The sequence below is a fragment of the Ambystoma mexicanum genome, chromosome 4p, assembly GCF_040938575.1.
Source record: "Ambystoma mexicanum isolate Mex_15411 chromosome 4p, UKY_AmexF1_1, whole genome shotgun sequence".
Taxonomy (NCBI): Eukaryota; Metazoa; Chordata; class Amphibia; order Caudata; family Ambystomatidae; genus Ambystoma; species Ambystoma mexicanum.
Window position 1 is genome coordinate 960,502,111 of NC_090927.1, and position 20,008 is coordinate 960,522,118.

The window sequence follows — 20,008 nt, forward strand, 5'->3', positions numbered from 1 at the left end:
CATAACATAAACATAAACGAGGACAGTTGAGAGATAAACGTTTATGAGTGGTTAAAACAGCCAGACCAGCAGAGGTCATATTCCAGTCAGTTGCATCCTTTATCACTCACCTCCCTCCCCTCACTCCATTATGTCATTGCTTCTTCCTGGCTTTTGGTTATGCTGAATCTTATCTTCATATACTGTGTCAATGGCTGGCAACATTTTGTCTCCTCTTCTGCATTTAGTTATCAAACAAGCTCAATCACCCATTCCTCTGCATGCTTAACCATCTGTCCCCAGCCACTTTCTGTCTGATACGGAATCCTGACTTTCACTTTATCCATCTGTTTCTCACGCTATCTGTGCGCCTCACCTACATGTATGAACTTTTCCATGCACTCTATTGCTTTCCTTTTTCCCCAGTTACACCAGTGGCGTATATCAATTATCTTTGACTTTCATTCATTTTGCACCACGCTTAATCTTTAATACATTTATCCTAAACCACCCCATAAATATGTATCTTAATGTATGCAAGTTCAGTTCATACTGAGCTTGTATCCAACCCTTAGTAAAAGACAGCAGCATGGGGGTATAATGAATAAATAACCAGGGACAGTATTGGCAAATATGCCATTCAGTCATTCAAGAACAATGTCTTATATTCTATGAAAAATGAGCATAGACACTTTGCAGTTTACCACCCACTACTGAATAGTTTCATTGCAGACTCTCTTAGTAAGACAATTGCTTGTAGATTTCAGCTTGCATTGCCATCTTCTGATTCTTTATTTGAATATAATGTTAATTTAATAGTTTTGCAAATATCCATAGAGAACACCCCCACCACTTTGTGCTGGACCCTCCCACACTCGCCCATTGGGCCTGAACCAGGTCCTCATTTCCTGTATTAGAAATGTCTAACATATTGTGTATAACTTCATGAAATGACCCTGCCTCTAGGGTGGGATTGTCCAAGCCTTGGAATTCGGGCACAGCCTAGGACTTTGCTTCACATTGCTGAAGCGCATGACGGTGGTGCTGCACGTTTCCAATGCTGTCTTTGCTTTTGATCTCCCAGTGCGACAGAGTAGACTTTAGAAGGGGTGTTGTACCCCATATGGGGTGAAGTCTGCAGTGACAACACTTCCAATGAGAGACAGCAGGTGATCCGTGGGAACCTACTGTCTTCCTTCATAAGTGTACCTTTGCAAGTTGTACCTCCCTGGGTGGCACATGAGCACATACCCTAATTGACCATGCACATGGTTTGATAATACCTAGCAAGTCCAGTTGAGACAGTAATAGGAGTTGCAGACCAGTTCCTGTCATACGAACTAACAAACAATGGACCACTTGCGCCACATCCTTATTCTCCAATCAAATTAACATTTTCATTCAAACTGATTATCTCAGAGGTTGACACATTTTGTTCATGTGTTCTTTACTGGTTTGCCAACATGTGTGTCAACCTCGTCGATAAGGTCTTCCTCAGGGATACAGTGCCAACAAAAACATCCATATTAAAGCAAAAATTAATTGACATAGCCATCATCAATGAACACAATATTACGAGTTTTACATAGCCATCAAATAATAGTCGAATTCCATAAACAAAACCCAAACATAAAACCAACACACAAAAAATGAATCATATACAAAATGCAGTAGAGACCAAATGCAGGACCACAAATGGGATGATGTAAGAGTAAAAAGGAAATTAAGCAAAACAAAGTTACTATTAAAATAATACATTATTTGAAAGGTTAGTCAGCACTTAGAATCACAGTGCTCAACCTTATAACAACTGTGTACTGAGTTATAGCTCCACCACTACAGTCAAGCTACCACCACCAAACATGCTACATACATGCTGCTGTGCTCTTTGACCCAGAGTTATACCCTAGTGCATCAAAGATGTGCATATCTTATACAGGCTAGAGGAACCCCGCCCATAACGAAATGGTGTTATCCTAAGTCCCTTGAACTGACTCAAACAGTGTCCCAATCAATCGATCTCCAAGTGCTCAATCAACTGAATGTCATCCATAAACAGACCAAATCTCATAATTACAGTGTGTTAATATTGACTCATTGTTGCTCCTTTCCCCTTCATACCCTTGTGCACACAAAAAGGAAATGAAAGCGGTCTTACTGAAACCTATGACAGCTTTCATGGGAGGGCCACCCGTGCAGTTGGTATTACTCCTTGGACTGCACAAAGCTTTACTAGCACCCAGGGCAGGCCAATAAGATTCCTTGGATCATGAGCTGAATCTAACGATCCAAGCCCACATTCCAAGAAAGCTACAGGCTGCTCGCAACTCCTGTGCCATCTTCCCCCCACCTTCCCTTATGCTGCTGTCTTCATCTCTCCAAATCCCTGCGCCTCCCTATAACTCGTTGTGACGAGCCCTTCCTCCAAACTCGTCCTTCATCCCTGGCTGCATTGGAAATGGAAGAGTGGCTCCGCATGAAACCACACCTTCCATTTCCATGGGCCCATCTCGAGGGCCAATATTTTTTTTTAATGAATGGGTCAGTGTGAGCCCATGCCCCATTCATTCAAACAAAGACACTGCTATCAGCACCCTGGTTTAAGCATTCACCCCCCACCCCCCGGGCTTCACTGGATGTTAATGCTGTCAGGGCCTGATGTTAAGACCCTTTATTTGCCTAGACCTATATCTTGAGCCCCTGGCTGTTACTGGCCCCTAAAACCCAGAGGGGGTTTATTATTATTGCATTATTAAAATTGTATGTCAGCGGGTTCGACCCAGAAGTGACCCGACTTCGAAATTTAAGATGGGTGCTCAAGCATAAAAATGGGGAAACAAATCTGGGGCAATGGGAAGCATTCCTTGTTTGGTTTGGGGAAGCATCTAAGTGGGCTAGAAAGTCATGGGTGAGGAGCCTAAGGTGGGAAATGCAGACATTAAAAAAATAAACCAATCTGAATGACACTCATCACTTCTCTGTAAGCACAGTGGGTTACTGTAAGCGGATTCAATTCAACACTACAGCTAAGTCAATGCCTAGTCTGGGATGCTGAGGGAAACCCTTATTGATATATTTTTATGTCCAGTTCGTTACTCTGGATGACAACCCTTATATAACACCCCTCTCTTAGAATCCCCCTGACCCCACTGAGCCAAGAAGTAGGTTTGTTTTGCAAATTAAAAGCTTTATTTGAAAATTAAACAATATATCTATATATCACACTTTTATAAATAAATTGATAATTGATAGCACACTTGTGAATATGAGCAGAAATCAGCAGTAGGTAATCCTACAGTAGCACAGTACTTGGTTAGTTATAAATAGGAACAGAAGAATAAGGTGGCAGAGAATGCTTTATATGGTTCAAGGAAAGGCAAGGTGAGACAGAATGCAACACAGAAATAACCTTGATATGTTTTCAACCAAAAGATAATATAATCACTTTTCTTTGACAATTCAGCCCCCCTTTATGCAATGTAAAGAGACGGGAGGAAAGTACACAGTTCTCAGGAATGCAATCAAATATAATTCAGTTCCCCCCTAGCAAGCTTAGAGACAAACAGGTAGGAGTTTTAAACACAGGCAATATACTTCGATGTGGTATGCAAAGAAGTGAGAAATATGCTAAAAATGCTTTTAATTCCCTATAGGAGGTTCAGGGTGAGTGAGAGATAATTTAAATGAATTCAGGATAACTTTAGCAATGCTCTATGAATGATTGTCAGGTTGCACACGAATTTCAGCAAGGAAAGCAAGGACAACTCTTCTTACACGTGGCTGAAATTAAGCAAAATGTCAAATCGTGGCAAATTTAGTTGCGTGAGTCGGTTTCAGGTTCGTTGGAAAGCTTAGAATCTTAGCTTGAAGATGACAGTTAAAACTCGCTCCTAGCACAAACGGTTCCGGAGATACGGACGATTTAGTAAAGGTAGTTTTTCGGATTTTAAATTTTAAAGCTCAGAATGACAGATGACAGTTTTCAGGTTTAAGGATGACAGAATGACACGATTCTAGGAGGCAGTTCTAATAGGCTAAAATAGTTTGGATTAGATTATTTTAAACTAAGAGATTGGTTTTGGCACAGTGCTAGCTGGGTACTCACACTAGATGTTGGACAGAAATGGGCCTCATCACGGATCTGGTCAACAGGTTGAACGGGACTTCTGGCGGTTCTGCTCACAGCGTCTGGTCTCTGGTTCTCTCTGGTTCCGGATACAGCACTGCTTTCTGGATACTGCTACAGGTTCTTGCAAAAGTTCTTGGCAAAGAATTCAAACAGCTCACCCGGCTGTTGAATAGTTTGGTTGGTTTTGAGGCCTGCTGAAGAGGACTCAGCTTGTGGATTCAGGCCTCTGTGCTACACATTCTGGAGTTAATTTCTGGTCTCTGGAGATTGATGGATTTGAAGTCTGAATCTCTGGATGTGAAGTCTGAAGTCTCCCGGCAAAGCGTCCCTCAAGAAAGTGGAAAGTGAATGTCTCTACCTGGTTTTAAATGTTCCTTTTATGTGTTTTGAAAATAGGTGTGTGCCTGGGCCTAGCTAAGCCTGCCCCTCTCACTTATCATTCGCCAAGCTTTCCTCTCTCCCTTGATTGGGGGAAAGAAATGGAGTGTCAGAGTGATGCTGTAGGTTTTATGGTCAGAGGAACCTCCCCTTGTCAAATTGCACAAAAATCTATTTCTGACCCACATACATATTTATCTATGTACCATTTTTCTAATATTATAGTTCCAGTTAACATATTTTCTGTAGCACCAAACCATCCAATCCCTGTCTTTCTACGATGTCGTGTCCGCTTATGACAGAATTCTCCCCTTTTCATCCAGATAACGACCTCTAAACCTTTCCAGATTTTACACAAATGTGCACCAGGGATATGGGTTTCAGATGATAAAGTGTCAGATTTTTAACATGCACATATTTAGAGTAACAACCTTTTTTTCTGCTACTATCCCCAAGAACATACCACAGGGTCCTAACACCTCTTAAAATGTGCTCAGAAAAATCCCAATAATGATGATGTTATTTATATAATTTTGACAAGTCCGCAGTATGAATTATCCATCTTTTTAAAATCATGCTCTGGCCCCAAATTGGTGTGGTTTTCCAAAGCACATGGTGGAATTTCTGGTTTATCCACTTCCCCCAAGCTCAGCTTGCCCTCACAGGCACTGCCCTTCCCAGTTTCTCCCAAGAGGAAGCCATTTTACGACCCCCCCAATATAACATTTGCCTGAGTCCAGGACAGGGCTTTGTTCAACTTCCTGCAGTCTGCAGGTACCACTCCCCTAATTCAATCAGAGAGGTGTCACCTCCTTTTGGTGGGGGCAGCAGGATGCAGCCAGGCCTGGGAAGAGTTGTTGAGCCAGTTCAACTCCTGTCGGGGATAGTTGTCAGGCAGAATTCAGCTAAATGCCACTTTAGTTCCCACTTTTCTACATTCAAATCCAACTTACAATTTTTGCACATGCAGCTAGAATGCTGATTCTAAGTTCAAAACTATGACATTTAAACAATTGCAACCTATGTGACACTCACAAGTAGGTCACTCATTTATTCTAAACCTTTCGATTTTAGTGGCTTTAAACCCAAATTCACTTAAGATGCTGACATCCCCAGCTATTTTTTATATATACATTAAATAATTACTTCCTTCAAGTCATTTCAGAATATAGTTTTACATTGTATCCACCTCTTAGCAAGTCTTTCCTTGGCCTCGTTTGGGTTCATTTGTTCAGTTTTACACAAAAGTCTGGTGGTTTTAAAACGCCGGCTTTCTGATAGTGGTGAGCACCAGTATTGCATCCATTTTTGACATTAAGAAAATTAATTCCCCACAGTTCTGGGTTGCTTTTGGCAATCAGCATTGCCATTCCCAATGGTTTCAGGCTACTGTGTGTGTAGCCCAATGGTGGTTTTAGGCAGTGCCCTCCTGTGCTCACGACATAGGCAAAAATGGGTGGCAGCCTATTCTTCATGTTTTCCCTGTGCACTCTCTGGGGAGTTCTGGCCATCATAATGTTTTCAATGCCAGTACTGCACAGTTTTATGGTAGGGCTTGGCTGCATGGGTAAAAACATCCCACAAGCCCCCCTCTTGCGATGGCCATTCTGATCTTTCACTGATGGAAATCACAAGATCTGGGATGTTCGCCTCATCCTCTTCCAGTTCCGTAGATGGCATAGTTCAGCATCTTTTCCTCCATCCGGTTGGATCGATCGCTCTTCCTCGCATGTCCTGATGGGAATATTGGGCGGTACCCCGGGCCCCTCGGATCTTTGCTCCCGGTCTCCGGGTCGTTCTCCTTGGTCAGTCTCTGTGGTTTCATCTTTCCTAGGATGATAAAGCAAAAGCGGCAATACCTATTCGTAGACATTTCTCCACCACTATTAATGGTGGAGCGGCATATACATTTTATACATCAGGATACATTTTTCAGTCTTATTTTAAAACAAGATATAACATGAAACATTTTTTTTCCAATCATAATATTTTAGAGACTATATGTGGGATATTTTAGGATGGGAACTGAATTAATCTGGAGCGGTCCCCTCTGGTATTGCAGAGTACTCCTCCAGTTGCTGCAGTGTATGCCTGGGATGGCAACACTTTAGCTGATTTATATTTACCCACTTGTCTTCCCCCTCTGCAGAACTGCCTTTGGGGATGCGGATCTTGTAAGCTACAGGGGAGATTTTGTCTATAATTTCAAACGGTCCCTTCCATGTAGGCAAAAATGTTCGCTGTTTGGCCTGGTTCCTTTGGAAATTGTATAGATAGACGCAGTCTCCCACAGTATATTCCTTCCTGGTGGTCTTCAGGTCGTAGTGGGTTTTCATGCTATCAGCTGATCTTTCTAGATTCCGCTGAGCATAGGCAAAAGCATGCTGAAGGTATTTCCTTAAATTCTCCACATACTCATGAGTTGTGGAGGCATTTATCAGTGTCTGCTCTTGGGTCCTGTAGAGCAAATGCTGGGGTAGCACCATCTTGCGTCCGGTCATCAACTCAAATGGTGACATTTTAGTAGCAGATGAAGGGGTAGATCTGATGGCCATTAGGACCAGAGGTAATCGGATATCCCAACTTGGCCCAGAATCTGCCACAAGCCTTTTTAAGATGCTCACAATGGTTCAGTTGTATCTCTCCACTGCTCCAGAAGAAGCTGGCCGGTAAGCAACGTGTAGCTTCCTTTTAACTCCCAGTATCGCCCACATCTTTGTCATTACCTCACTGGTGAAATGGCTACCTCTGTCTGACTCAATCCTTTGAAGTAGACCAAAACAGGAAAAGATGTGATTAGTCATCAGGGCAGCTGCTGTTTCTGCCTTGCAGTTTGGGGCCGGGAGACATTCCACCCACTTGGTAAACAAGCATGTGACGGTCAACATGTACTTGTGTCCTCTAGACGAGCGAATTACAGGGCCTATGAAGTCGATTTGCAAATCTGACCATGGTAGTGTCATCCCCCTCTTTTGGAGAGGTGCACAGTGTGTGAGGGATGATGGCTGAAATTGTGCACACACAAGACACCCCTTCAAGTATTGGTCGAGGTCCTGCCCCATGTGTGGCCAGTATGCAACCTCTCTTAAGATTTCCAGTGTTGTGTGAAACCCCCTATGACCGGCGGTGGCCGCATCATGGGCGTGACTTAACATCAGGCTTCGGAATGAGGTAGGGACCACCCACTGATCATGGCCAGCTTGGGATTTCCTTACCAACAAACCGTCTTGGATTCGGAACCTTTTTGGACACTTCATCAACACTCTTAGGTCCTCTTTCCCAATGTAATCGGTATCCGTCAGGGGAGAGTTCTCAGGGTCCTCAATGTATTGGTAAAACTTACCAATTATTGGATCCCCTTTTGAGCTGTAATTAAATCAGCATCAGGGGTCTCCTTACTCCATTGTGCAGTTGAAAGATCATTGTGAGCATTTGTCCGGGACCTAGTGATAGCAGTGACCTGGATTTCCCCCAACAGGGGTTCTATTTCTATTAGATCCCCTTGGATGGCCCTAGTTTTGGCCAGCTGATCAGCTAAGTCATTTCCAGTTTTGTCTGGTCCCTCTACTTTGGAATGACCCTTGGTCTTTTTCCAGTAGATGGTCATCCCATTCGATGTGACCAGATCATCAATGTTTTGGATTAACTTCCCATGTTTCAAAGGTTTGTTATTAGCACATAGCATGCCTCTGGTTTTCCAGTTAACCAAGTGCTCCACGAACCCATTCCATAGATAATCAGAATCTGTGATTATGACCAGTTCGTGGAGTTGATGTTGGACAGCAGTGAGGATGGCTTGATGCACAGCCATCAATTCTGCCACCTGACTACTTCTGGGAACTCCTTCACCCATGCATTCCCTACGCCGGCCACCAGTTCTTTCTCCCCGTTGTTGTCAACATGGTAAGAGCACCCATCCACATAGACAGTGGGCATTCCCTCACACTTGTCTTCTTCAAAGACTTTGTGTGGGGAATTAAGGTATGCCTCCATGTTGTCCTTGATTTTTAGACTTTCGTCCTCGAGACAGTTTTCTCTGGCACAATCATGCAAATCAGCCAGACCTTGCGTGAGGGGACTCTTCTTGTTTTGGCCATATCTGACCTCCACAGGAAAGCCTTGCATTGACAGGATCCAGGAAGTAATTCGGGAATTATTCACATTTCCGGCCCGGATTCTGTCACTTTGGAGATATTGCAGAGGCTGGTGTGGAGTCTCCTCTATGATGTGTTCCCCCTGGATAAACGGGCGGCAATTCTTCAATGCCCACACCGTTGCCAGGAGTGCCTTCTCACAATCGTTGAATTTTTCCTCCACAGAGGATAAAGTTTTGCTCGCATAGGAGATTACTTTATTGACCTTGTCATGCTTTTGGTATAATACTGCTGTCAAGCACGTATTAGAGCACCCTGTCTCCAGGAAGAACTAGGCAAGGCGCTTGTGAGAGGCTTCTCTTGAGTTGTCTTACTGCCTCGGATTGTTCTAGACCCCATTCCCACTTGACCCCCCCTTCAAGAGATGAATCAGGGGTCTAGTGATCTCTGCGTAGCCTTCAATGAACTTTCTGCTGTAATTAGTCAGTCCAAGGAGGCTCCTTGGTTCACGCAGAGTTGTGGGATCCTTCAGTTTCTGAAGTGCTTCCACTTTCTTTTCCTGGGGACAGAGACCCTGAGGAGTAATCTCATGCCCCAAGAAATTAACACGGGTTCTACACCACTGTGCTTTCTGAAAGGAAAGTTTTGCTCCGGCGGCCCTCAACTGTGTCAGAACATAACAGATCTCCGCTATGTGTTCCTCCACAGATGAATTTTTGATGAGGACATCATCTACATAAGCCAGGTTACCCCTTGCACCCAGGTCGGGCATGGCCTTATGTAGGAAAATGTTGAATTAATTGCCGGAGTTGAGGTATCCGAAGGGAGTCCAGGTCCATGTGTACTGCTGGCCCCCAAAGGTAAAAGCCAGTTTGTATTGGTCCTCCCTACTGACAGGCACGGTCCAGTATCCATTGGTCAGGTCTATTTCAGTGAATACCTGCGACCCCTGAATCTGGGCCAGCCCTTGGTCAATGTAGGGCAGAGGCCATCGGGAAGTATGGACCCATTTGTTGAGCTCCCTATGGTCGGTGCAGAGTCTCCACTGGCCGTTTGGCTTCAATATTCCCAGCACCAGATTATTGAAGGTGCTGTGGACTGGACGGATTATTCCCCGGGACTCAAGATTCTTAATTATTTCAGTAAGGGACTCCATGGATGCGAGAGGCAAGCGATATTGCTTCACAAACACTGGAGTCATGCCAGGGTCCGTGGGAATTGTTGTTGTGTGGATGTCGGTGCGACCACAGTCATATGAGTCTACCGCAAAGAGATCTTGGAAATCCAAGAAAACTTGTTTCAACTTTTGCTTCATTTCCAGAGTCACGCAGGCATCAGCCAGGTTGACTCTCTTTTCCACCATCTGCCTGAAGCCTGGAAAGACTTCTGGTTTTGCTTTCTCAGCGGCCTCCTCCAGCTGGGTGGAGAAGTCCCTGGTCAGAGTGCTGATTTGGACCGGAGGCTTCAGGTGGGAAAGGCAGCCCTCATGGACATGGAAAATCACCTCATCCCTCCTGAAGTCACAAGGCACATCTTCCTTACATAAGGGCAAGAAGTGTACACTAGGAAGTTCCCCCCATGCCGGGTGAAAATCCTGTCTGGTGTTTTATTGTCCTCACTGTCACTGTCAAAACAGTCCTTGGGGATTCATCCTAACAGTTCATTTCCTAAATCAATAGAGACATGTCGGTCATCAACCGCCATTCCAATAATGGTGCCTGCGGCTAGAGTAATACTCCTTAAGTCGCTGTTATCCAACTCTATTGGAATGGTGTCATGTTCTATGTTGACTAATGGTGTTGGGTGCACCCCTAACCCTTGCTGTTGGAGAGAAGCATTTAGATGAATATAAGCATCAGGGTTTTTCAATTTTTGTCCTCTTTTAACTTTCACTTCCAGGGAGAATTGTCGGGTCCTTTCTGGGATGGTGACTTCCACTTTAATCTGAATTTCACTTGCATAAGGTAGCAATTGAGCTGACCTAAATGCTTTTTCTGGATCATCAAAGTCCATGGGATTATCCGCTAATCGGGACCAAGCTTTGAAGATTATTAGGTCCAAACGAATGGCAAAGCGATTGAGAATGTCACTGCCTAAGTAAAAGGCGGCAATGACGTCTCGCACGACCCAACAATTATGGACTATGCTCTTGTTGCCAATGGAGATTTTGAGCATACGTGTTTAAAGAGGAGACAGAGCTATAGTGTAGATGCCACACATATAAAGAGCTCCCATTGGGAGAGCCACAAAAGGACCAGTCATAGTTAAAATGATAAACATCAGATTTAATAGAATTATGACCTAAAAAGTGATTAAATAGTGTGGTCCACAGTACATACAATTCATAAACATTTAAACATATATCAAACAGTCGTTACGTGATAAGCTAGAATTAGCTAATTGACAGTGTATCAAAAACAGGGATACACTCAACATCAAGAGGTACGCTTTACAGAAAGTGCAACGTACTCTACAGTAATTAGAATCAGTATGTCAAAAAACTTAATAACTCTGGTGCCAGTACAGAGTATTAGCTCGACATGTTTCAGTTCCTACAGTTATTATGGAACATTTATCAGGAGATATACAGGTGACCACGTAACCAAGACAACATTTAAAAACGAAATGATGACATTTGAAGTATTCGTAGCATCTGCAAAGTAAAGAACAAAAAAAGCGCAAAACATGAGCTTCAAATTAGCCATTATTGTTGCATGTTCAAAATACATGAACCAAGGCATCTAAATAGAGGGAAATAAATACCTCCACTGATGCCTGTGGGTGCTCTCTACTCGAAAGGTAGTAGGCGGTGTAGAACTGAGGGTCGTCTCTACCTAGGATATAGAAAAAACATCCAAATGAGCGCTGAGTAGTAGCTCACTAAAAAAGCAGGATATGTGCTTAGGCTTAGCAAATAGCGAAACTAGTATCGCATAAAAAATATGAAAAGGTGTCCGGGTGAGAGAAACCCAGTGCTGAGAGACAAAACGAATTATCCACAGTGTGCCCCATATAATTCCAGAAGTTGAGAAGAAGTCGGTGACTAGAACCTAAAGAGGTAGTTCAAGGTATAGTCTCTAATCTCGTGTGTTTATAGGAGACAGAAGGCGGCTAGTAACACTCAAAAGTAAACAACTATCCCACAGGCAATACCTTCAAGTTGGCAGTAAGAGTGTCAGTCGTGACCAAATCCGACAGCCCCAGGATATAATCCTGCCGCCAGCGCTAGTGCTGTGTGGATAGTACGGAGAGTGCCGTCTGTTATGCGGGCAGCAGTGCAGCAGGACTGGGCGACCGATGTGCGAGTGGTAGTCAGGGAAATACAGTAGTCCTACAACTATGTTGGAAGAGAAAAGAGATGTAGAGCAATGTGGTTAGTCATGGCAGCCATCATGGAATGGCTCAGACCGGACAAGGAATTAGTACACTAGGTAGCACACAGTCTACAAAAAACGATGGTAAGGGATCAAGTGAGTGTAAACGATTATATGTTGTACCATTCAATAGATTCGTTAAGACCCCTGATGTCACTCTGCAGAGTATATATCATCTTTTGTTCCATATAAAGCAATTTTTTCTTCCGGGTGGCATAGTTAGATCCTTTAAGTGATAACAATATTGTCCATTTGAAATCCTCGTGATGATGCTTCAGAAGATTGAAATGTTTCACCATGGGGGCATTTTCAGTTCTGTTCTTGAGACAGCTCCGGTGTTCCATGATACGAGTTTTGGCTTTGCGGGTTGTGCAGTCCACATTTACAAGTGATCAGGTACACCACAAATTCGGTGTTACAATTAGTCAAGTTTTTCTGTGTCCAGAGCTTTGACAGGCCAACATCTACATTTTTAGTTATAGAGGTCAATTTACAGACCCCGCACGAGCCACAAGGATAGTGACCGGTAGGTTCAGGTAGACCCCATAGGGTGGTTAATCTGGGTTCCTGGATAGGGATAGGTTTAAGTTTGCTGTTACTAACCCTGTTACCTATCGTCGTGCTCCTTTTATAAGCAAAGATCGGCACACTCATAGAGGGGGAGGTCGTTTGAAAGATTTTCCAATTCTTCTTAATGATGTTGGTGATCTCAAAGCTCCGGTTAGAAAAGGTATTCACACACACAATACGATCATCTTTAGGTTTAACAGGTTTTGCTTCCAATAGTGCTTCTCGGTTGTTATTAAAAGCCCTTTTGGCTGATTTTTTCACCAGTTTATTAGGGTACCCTCTCTGTCTCAGTTTTTTCACGAGAGTGTTCGCCTCCGCCTCGTATATTTCTTTCGTAGAACTATTCCTTTTAAGGCGTAAAAACTGGCCAAAGGGAAGATTATCACGAAGATGTTTAATGTGATGGCTGGAATAATCAAGAAGAGAATTTTTATCGGTGGGTTTATGATAAGGCTTAATTTTCAAGACTCCATTGGTTGCAAAAATGGTTAGGTCGAGAAAATTAATAAACTCGTTACTAGACGTCATAGTAAACTGAAGGTGAGGATTAAGATTGTTAAGCCAGTTGAAAAAATTGTTAGCTTCAGTCAAGGTGCCTCTCCATATGACCAAGATGTCGTCAATGTAGCGACTCCACTTTACGATGTTATTACTATAGGGATTGAGGTTGCTGTAGACGTTGCTTTTCTCAAAGGTCTCTACGTACAAGTTAGCAACACTCGGAGCCATAGTGGCGCCCATCGCGGTCCCTTCAACTTGTTGGAAAATCTTACCATTGAACTCAAAGTAGTTACGTTTTAATGCTAGTTCAACGCACCAAAGGATAAACGAAGTAGGGACCGGATCATTATCAATGCGGCCCAGAAGTATTTCTTCAATCGCATCAAGGGATGCTTGTTGGGGGATATTGGTGTAGAGGGATACGATGTCAAAACCTAGTAGCAACTGGGTATTTGTATCGAAAGCCAAGTTTTCATGACTGTTAATAACATCTCGAGAGTATTTTACATAGGATAGCATGTTTTGCACAAATCCCTTCAAATAGTGGTCCGCAAAAGTAGAGAGGGGTTCAAGTACAGAATGAATCCCTGCCACAATGGGTCGACCTGGAGGGTTCACCAAGGTTTTATGCACTTTGGGTAGAGTGTAGAAAGTGGGGATGCTTGGTTTTTTATTGATGAGGAAATCCGCCTCTTGTTTCGAGATCCACTCTCGGTCTTTAGCTTTAGAAACTTTATCTGCAACGAGTGCCATGAGTTCCGGTGTCGGGTCCAGAGCGAGAGGGCGAAAATAGTGGTTATCACTAAGTTGTCTTTCGCATTCCGTGACATAATCGGTGCGATTAAGAACCACAATACCTCCACCTTTATCTGCTTTCTTGATGACAATTTGGGAGTTTTTGGCCAAAGAGTCGAGTGCTTTAAGTTCTGAATTAGAGAGATTGTGGAAAGGTCTAGATGGTTTATTTTCCAGGGCTTTATCATAAACCAACCGATAAAAATTCTCTTCTTGATTATTCCAGCCATCACATTAAACATCTTCGTGATAATCTTCCCTTTGGCCAGTTTTTACGCCTTAAAAGGAATAGTTCTACGAAAGAAATATACGAGGCGGAGGCGAACACTCTCGTGAAAAAACTGAGACAGAGAGGGTACCCTAATAAACTGGTGAAAAAATCAGCCAAAAGGGCTTTTAATAACAACCGAGAAGCACTATTGGAACCAAAACCTGTTAAACCTAAAGATGATCGTATTGTGTGTGTGAATACCTTTTCTAACCGGAGCTTTGAGATCACCAACATCATTAAGAAGAATTGGAAAATCTTTCAAACGACCTCCCCCTCTATGAGTGTGCCGATCTTTGCTTATAAAAGGAGCACGACGATAGGTAACAGGGTTAGTAACAGCAAACTTAAACCTATCCCTATCCAGGAACCCAGATTAACCACACTATGGGGTCTACCTGAACCTACCGGTCACTATCCTTGTGGCTCGTGCGGGGTCTGTAAATTGACCTCTATAACTAAAAATGTAGATGTTGGCCTGTCAAAGCTCTGGACACAGAAAAACTTGACTAATTGTAACACCGAATTTGTGGTGTACCTGATCACTTGTAAATGTGGACTGCACTATGTAGGGAAAACAACCCGCAAAGCCAAAACTCGTATCATGGAACACCGGAGCTGTCTCAAGAACAGAACTGAAAATGCCCCCATGGTGAAACATTTCAATCTTCTGAAGCATCATCACGAGGATTTCAAATGGACAATATTGTTATCACTTAAAGGATCTAACTATGCCACCCGGGAGAAAAAATTGCTTTATATGGAACAAAAGATGATATATACTCTGCAGAGTGACATCAGGGGTCTTAACGAATCTATTGAATGGTACAACATATAATCGTTTACACTCACTTGATCCCTTACCATCGTTTTTTGTAGACTGTGTGCTACCTAGTGTACTAATTCCTTGTCCGGTCTGAGCCATTCCATGATGGCTGCCATGACTAACCACATTGCTCTACATCTCTTTTCTCTTCCAACATAGTTGTAGGACTACTGTATTTCCCTGACTACCACTCGCACATCGGTCGCCCAGTCCTGCTGCACTGCTGCCCGCATAACAGACGGCACTCTCCGTACTATCCACACAGCACTAGCGCTGGCGGCAGGATTATATCCTGGGGCTGTCGGATTTGGTCACGACTGACACTCTTACTGCCAACTTGAAGGTATTGCCTGTGGGATAGTTGTTTACTTTTGAGTGTTACTAGCCGCCTTCTGTCTCCTATAAACACACGAGATTAGAGACTATACCTTGAACTACCTCTTTAGGTTCTAGTCACCGACTTCTTCTCAACCTCTGGAATTATATGGGGCACACTGTGGATAATTCGTTTTGTCTCTCAGCACTGGGTTTCTCTCACCCGGACACCTTTTCATATTCTTTATGCGATACTAGTTTCGCTATTTGCTAAGCCTAAGCACATATCCTGCTTTTTTAGTGAGCTACTACTCAGCGCTCATTTGGATGTTTTTTCTATATCCTAGGTAGAGACGACCCTCAGTTCTACACCGCCTACTACCTTTCGAGTAGAGAGCACCCACAGGCATCAGTGGAGGTATTTATTTCCCTCTATTTAGATGCCTTGGTTCATGTATTTTGAACATGCAACAATAATGGCTAATTTGAAGCTCATGTTTTGCGCTTTTTTTGTTCTTTACTTTGCAGATGCTACGAATACTTCAAATGTCATCATTTCGTTTTTAAATGTTGTCTTGGTTACGTGGTCACCTGTATATCTCCTGATGAATGTTCCATAATAACTGTAGGAACTGAAACATGTCGAGCTAATACTCTGTACTGGCACCAGAGTTATTAAGTTTTTTGACATACTGATTCTAATTACTGTAGAGTACGTTGCACTTTCTGTAAAGCGTACCTCTTGATGTTGAGTGTATCCCTGTTTTTGATACACTGTCAATTAGCTAATTCTAGCTTATCACGTAACGACTGTTTGATATATGTTTAAATGTTTATGAATTGTATGTACTGTGGACCACACTATTTAATCACTTTTTAGGTCATAATTCTATTAAATCTGATGTTTATCATTTTAACTACGACTGGTCCTTTTGTGGCTCTCCCAATGGGAGCTCTTTATATGTGTGGCATCTACACTATAGCTCTGTCTCCTCTTTAAACACGGATCTTTGTCCTCCCGGACTTAGACAGAGTATACGTTGCTAACCTATCTTAGTTAAACGTATACCGGGTTTCCTCCCCATTTAAGTTGTTGATTTTGAGCATACACCTGCTTGGCAGGAGATGTTTGGAAATGGGTGTTTTCAGATCCATTTCCCACTTGTCTATCAGTTTGAATGTGGGAATGGCTGGATCTTTTGGGAGTTGGCGGAACATGGCTTCGCTGATGAAGCTCTTACCGTTGTTCACACACACTCGAGCGAGAACAGAGTCCTTCCCATCATTTAACTGAACAGGGATGAACAACTGCTCTCCAATTTGCTGAATATCACCCAGGATCTGAGCTGATTTCACATCTTTCTGGACTATAGGAGTGGGAGTGTCTGAATGTGGATTGGTAAAGAATTTCAGAGTGTTTCCTTCCAGTGTGGAATACCACCTTAAACTGGAAGGAAGGTTGATTTTCAGAAATAGAGAGGACCCCCCATCACCAGTCTGTTGTCCTACTGCTATTACTGTCACGTCTGGAATTTGGTTGTTCTGGAAGTGAAATTCTACTTGGTCAGATTTTTGTTCAACCATGTGGCAGGTGCCATTTAAACTAACATGGTTGACACTCTGTTTTAATTTTATTGGTCGGCTAGTCTGGGTCCTCCAGAGGACCTTGTTTACACAATCTATTAGGGGTGACAAGCTTCTCAGGGGGTCATTCCCTAGTAAACAAGGGGTGCCCTCTGGAGTCACTACTATGACCGGGTGTTTCACCTTGTGTCACCCAATTTTGATGTCCAAATCTGCAGTCCCGTCTACAGGAATTTCCTTCCCGTCAAAGTTCTGCAGTTGTCCAGGAAGAGGGGTGAGAGGAATACGGTAATTCTCCCCCTTCCTGCATTTAGTTCATCAAAGGCCCTTTTGACAGAAGGGTAGCTTGAGATCCAGTGTCCACCAGCGCCAAGATTGTACCCTGCCCCTGTACTTGTACCAGGGCATAATATCTTCCCTCCTTCTCCTCAAGGGGGCACAGATAATGCACATTTTTGGACAACTGGTGGGCTAACTTTATGGTTTTGGACATGGCGAGAGAAGAAATTTGGGCAGAATTCTGTGAAGAGCCTGGGGAATCTGAAAGAAAAAGTTGGCAGCTGGAAATGGTTTTGGGTTCTGGGCCTCCCCCCCTTTTTGGAGGCAGTCATCAGGATAGGTTTGACCCCTGGGATTTTGGTATTGTTGGTTCTGGGATAGAATGATGGGCGGCGACAGCTCAATCCCCACATCTACCCAGTCTGTTGATTCAGTTTTAGGTTCCCCTGGTTCCGGTTCTGGGCCGCGCCTGCCTTTTGAGAGGCAGTCACCAGGATGGGTTTGAACCAGGGGCTTTTGGTATTGTTGGTTCTGGGATAGGATGATGGGCGGCGACAGCTCAATCCTCACATCTACCCAGTCTTGATTGGAATCTCTTGGGACCCATTTTTCCTTGGGAGGAGTTCCCCCATCTCTGAAGGAGAAGATCCTTTTCCCAGGATCTTCTGAGGATCCCACTCCCTCAAATTGGAAGACTTGTACCTCCTCCACAAAGTGGGTCTGTTTGGGTCCTTTGTTTCTCCTACCCCCCCTCTGCTCCTTGGGAGGCAGGCTTTCGGGGGCAGGAGATTTTGTTTCCGGTTCCTGGTTTTCCAGGGGCTGTTTACAAGTTGGCAAGGAAGCTTCCACCAAGGCTTTACACCCCTTTTCCCCTTGTGCCTCCTCCCTGGGAACCGGTGTGTTATCGGGGTGCTGCCCCCGTCATTGTTCTGGAGCACCAGGTCCAGAGTTTGGGGCATTCTGCGGTGGCATGCTCATCTGAGGGTTCTGTTAAGCCCTCAGTATGTGACCCAGATCCCGTGCCATGTTTTGGACCTGGCGCTCAAGTTGGGAAACCCGCTCAGGTTGATACAGGCTTCTGTATTCTCCCCTGGGCTGATCCCGGGAAGGGTAGCTATCCCTTCTCTGGTAATACCAATACCCCGGGTTGGGAAGTTTTGGGTACCCCTCCACCCTTGGCCTCCCCTCTCCCAGATTAGGTTGTCTGGGCTCAGGGAATTGGGGAAAGAAGGATGGATGGTTTTAGGGCTGGAAACCTTGTGGATACCTGGGAAAAAAGTTCTGCCCAGTGTTTGGGGAATTTCTGCCCTCCTGTGGCAAGTTAGGAGGGAAGTTCCCTGAGTCAGGTGCTTGGCTGGATCCCCCCCCCCTTGGGCTGGAAGAGTCCACACATAACCCAGGATTGGTCGGTTTCCCTTGTAGCGGGGACTTACATAGTTAGGGGAGCGGGGGACCCCATTTGTGGGTCTACCTCCTCGACTCCCAGTCTGTGACTGGCCCGAGGGCCTTCTTGGCTGTGAATTATTTGGTGCAGGCAGGTTTTTAGGCCCCCCCATCTCCAAATCTAAAACGGGGGCAACCTTTACCTCTGCCACCTTGGCAGCAGCAGGGGTGCTGTTGGTTTTGGGGTTTTTCTGCGCATTACTTTTATTTTCTATGGGCTTCTGCACCTCAGATCCGGGTGGCTTGCTCAATGACCCAGTCTAAAGATCTTTTCTCGTGAAAATCTCTCACGAGCTGGGTCATTATGTACTTGGGAAGAGCATGGAAAAATGTGTTGATGAATTCTCTGCTGTCCGTGCGCACCCTTCTGGTGGTCTGCGCAAAGGCACGCTTCAATTCTTGCACGAATTCTTGTGGGGCCTGATCCTCCCCACATTGCAAATTGTAGGCTGCCTTGTGAGCCTCTTGGGGATTTCTATGTACAGAAAAATGTTTCAAGATGGCCGCCCTATATGTGGACCATTTTGAATGGTTTTGGTCCTCCAGCCCCGCAAAGAAACTGGAGTATTCAGGGGAAAATGTCCATTTGATGTACTGGATGCAGCTACTGCTGTCCTTCAAATGGAAAGTCTCCATCATTTGCTCATAGAGCTCCAAGTGTTCCCAAACAGAATACTTGGCGTTCTTATGATAAGGTGTGATAACACTCCTGATTGTCTTAATCTGTTTTAAAGGGTCCTTAAGCAAGGCCCTTTTCACCTTATTGGCCTTTTTGGTTTGGGTAACCCTGGTCCATTCATCCTCTGATTCAGAAGCACTGCTCCCAGAGGTGCCCGTCTGATCTTCCAGGTTTTCCCGGATTCTGCGAGCCTGGGAATAGCTGGCAGAATTTGGGGACCTGGTCTCCTGTGTCCTGTGACGCTCAGAGGAGTCTTCAGATCCCTCCTTGCTACCTGGATTTAATGGGTAACCCCTCCACTGACCTAACTGGGCAGAGGTTTTCTGGATGCCCTTAGTGGGCCTACTCTCCTGGGGTTTCCCACTAAATTGCACTGTACTTAGGTGCCCATACCCGGATGCCCGCCCATCCATTCCTGGGTGGTAGTAGCCTATGACCCCCATCCTTTTGGCTGGATAGTAATCTGCCATCCCTATGGCCCTGTGCTCATGTGCGCCAGTAGACATGGGGGTGGCAGAGTCCAGGGACTGGGAGAGATGAAGGCCTCTGGCACTAGGGCTCCTGAGGTTATGCTCAGGCATTTCCCTTTCCCAGCGAACCTCATCTCTATCAGCCCCTGCTCCCTGTTGCAATGCAAGAGCTTGCGCTTTCAGTTCCTCAGTTAAGGCCTTACTAGACTCTATCAGTCTCTCCTGCATGGCTACCTGTTGCTGGAGCCTATCATTGTGCTGGCAGAGAGCCTCATTCTCTCTCTGTGCCTCCTGATTGGTCCTGGAGTACTGGGCCAGTCTTTG

The 20,008-nt window shown here is 44.4% G+C and overlaps 1 long non-coding RNA gene across 1 annotated transcript; it reads left to right on the top strand.

The window, feature by feature from the left end:
* Positions 1–15,575: 15,575 nt before the first annotated feature.
* On the top strand, positions 15,576–16,146 carry LOC138452638 (uncharacterized). Its single transcript, XR_011260279.1, has 2 exons — positions 15,576–15,647; positions 15,758–16,146. It is a non-coding gene; the product is annotated as an uncharacterized lncRNA (long non-coding RNA).
* The last annotated feature ends 3,862 nt before the right edge of the window (positions 16,147–20,008 follow it).